The sequence below is a fragment of the Ahaetulla prasina genome, chromosome 14 (assembly GCF_028640845.1).
Source record: "Ahaetulla prasina isolate Xishuangbanna chromosome 14, ASM2864084v1, whole genome shotgun sequence".
Classification (NCBI taxonomy): Eukaryota; Metazoa; Chordata; class Lepidosauria; order Squamata; family Colubridae; genus Ahaetulla; species Ahaetulla prasina.
Genome location: NC_080552.1, coordinates 161,793 through 164,292, shown reverse-complemented (window position 1 = coordinate 164,292; position 2,500 = coordinate 161,793). Strand labels below are relative to the sequence as shown.

General features: G+C 78.3%; 2 non-coding genes across 2 annotated transcripts in view; both read right to left on the bottom strand.

Annotated features, from left to right (window-relative positions):
• Positions 1-268: 268 nt before the first annotated feature.
• Positions 269-417, bottom strand: LOC131185444 (5.8S ribosomal RNA). The gene has a single exon (XR_009152151.1). It is a non-coding gene; the product is annotated as a 5.8S ribosomal RNA (ribosomal RNA).
• A 1,940-nt stretch (positions 418-2,357) lies between these two features.
• The window catches only part of LOC131185441 (5.8S ribosomal RNA), a 150-nt gene continuing 7 nt past the window's right edge, over positions 2,358-2,500 (bottom strand). Inside the window, exon 1 of the ribosomal RNA XR_009152148.1 lies at positions 2,358-2,500. This exon is cut by the window's right edge and continues 7 nt beyond it. This is a non-coding gene — a ribosomal RNA (5.8S ribosomal RNA).

The window sequence follows — 2,500 nt, the reverse complement described above, 5'->3', positions numbered from 1 at the left end:
CGGGCGGAACGGACGACCTTCCCCCCCTCGCTCCGCCGCCACCGGGCGGGAGCGGCGGCGGAGCGGGCAGCCCGGCGGTCCGGGCCGGCCCCCGCGGGGGCCTGGACTGGGGGGGCCGGAGCCCCGGGGCCCCGCGACCCCCAGCCGCGCCGGAGGCGGCCCCTCGCCGCCCGCCGGGGACTCGGACGCCGATCCCCGCGCCGCGCAGGGAGGCGCCCGGAACCCGGGCGGAGGCGGGGGGTCGCACTCGCAGCGATTGAACCGTCGGCGACGCTCAGACGGGCGTAGCCCCGGAGGAACCCGGGGCCGCAAGTGCGTTCGAAGGGTCGATGATCAATGTGTCCTGCACCACATTAATTTCGCAGCTAGCTGCGTTCTTCATCGACGCACGAGCCGAGTGATCCACCGCTAAGAGTTGTCACTGTTGGTTAACGACAAAAAACGAGACGAGACGCAAGCTGGGTTTCAACGGGTAAAAAGACCGGGCGCTCGGCTCGGCCCGGGACCCCTCCGCTCGGGAGGCCCCACCGCCGCTGGGGGGGGAACGCGGAGGGGCGGGGCGGGGCTCCCCGGTCCCCGGCCTCCGCCGGCGGGGCAGCGCGGGGGCTTGGAGCGCCGCCGACCCGGGGGGGGGACGGGCGCCCCGGGTCCCCGGCCCCGGTGTTGGGGGAGGGAAACTGGCGGCGCGGAAAGAGGCCGACCCTCCGGCGCGGCGACCGCGACGCCGCCGGCCCCGGCCTCGGCCGGGCGGCGCGCCGGCCGCGCACGGAAGGGGAGGGCCCGGGCTGGGAAACGGCCGCGGCGGCCGCCGCCCCCTCCTGCCCACCGGGCCGGCGGAAGTTCCCCTCCGACCGGTCCGACGCACCCGAGGGGGAGAGGAGCGGGAGCCGGGCCGGTCCGCCGGGTCCGGCACTCGGTCACGAAGGCGGAAGGAAGGAAGGACGAGCGGACGAAGCGAGACAGGGCGACGCGCTCGGCCGCCGGGCGGAGGCCGCGGAGGAGGAGAGGACCCCGGAGCGGGTGGCGCGGGGCTCGCGACGAGGAGACCCGTCGAGCCCCGCCCGGGCAGCTCGGGTCACGGCCCAGCCAACGACGGCGGGGAAGCCCTGGTCGCGGCGCCGGAGGACGCGCGTCACCGCCCCTCGGACGCGCAGCGGCGACCGGCACGGAGGCCCGCCGCCCGGACGGCCCGGCCCGCGCCCCCTTCCTCCCGGTGAGAGGGAGGGCGGGAACGCGCACCGGCACCGCCTCGGACGTCCGGGGCACGGCGCCATCCGGTCCCGCACGCGCCGCAGGTAGGACGGAGGGCGCGCGGCCCGGCACCGCGAGCGGCGTCCCCGGCCCGAAACCCCCCCGGGGGGGGAGAGTCAGACGGGACGGCCCGCCGCGGGCCCCGGCCTCCCCTCGGCGTCTCTCGCTCGCTCGTGGCGCCCTCGCGCGCGCGAACGGCCGTCGCGCGCCCCTCGCCTCTTGACAACGTCGCTCGCCCTTTTCTTCCTTCGCGTCTCGCGCCGGAGCGGGCCGCGAAGCGGACGCGGCCGTGCCGCTCCGCCGGGCGCCGACCGGGCGGACCGATCCCACACACCACCCCCCCGGCCGCTCCCCGGGCCCGGCGACGACGAGGTCGACCGCCGTCCGTAGGAGCGAGCGGGGCGGGAGGGAGCGAGGGGCCCGCCCGGACTGGCTTTCTTCCTCTGCGCCTCTCTGGGACGAGAGCGGGCGGCGGGCGGCCGCGAGACCGCCCGCCGCCCCCTCCGAGGGAGGCGCGGCGCCACGCCGAGACCATCCCGGACGCCGCCCCCTTCACCGCGAGGGCCCACGGGGAAACGTCCGAACACGGGCCGCGGCCGGCCGGCGGGCCGGGACGCACCACGCTCGCGCACGGGCATGCGACGGTAACACCGCAGACAGCCGCGCGGAGCGGGCGCGCCCCGACCGGACCGACCGGCCGGCCGCACACCTCGCGTGCGACGCCGGAGCCGACTCGGGAGACGGGGCCCGTCGCGCCGCGCCGGGGCCGTCAGCCGCCTCCCGCAGAGGGAGGGGCCGCGGCCACGGGCGAACGCGCTCGGGGCGTCCCCGGACGGGAGCGACGCACGCGGGCGGAACGGACGACCTTCCCCCCCTCGCTCCGCCGCCACCGGGGCGGGGAGCGGGGCAGGCCGGCGGTACGGGACGGACGCCGTCGGGGTCTGGACTTGGGGGGACGGAGGCCCGAGGGCCCGCGAACCCCAGCCGCGCCGGAGGCGGCCCCTCGCCGCCCGCCGGGGACTCGGACGCCGATCCCCGCGCCGCGCAGGGAGGCGCCCGGAACCCGGGCGGAGGCGGGCTCGCGCTCGCGGCGATTGAACCGTCGGCGACGCTCAGACGGGCGTAGCCCCGGAGGAACCCGGGGCCGCAAGTGCGTTCGAAGGGTCGATGATCAATGTGTCCTGCACCACATTAATTCTCGCAGCTAGCTGCGTTCTTCATCGACGCACGAGCCGAGTGATCCACCGCT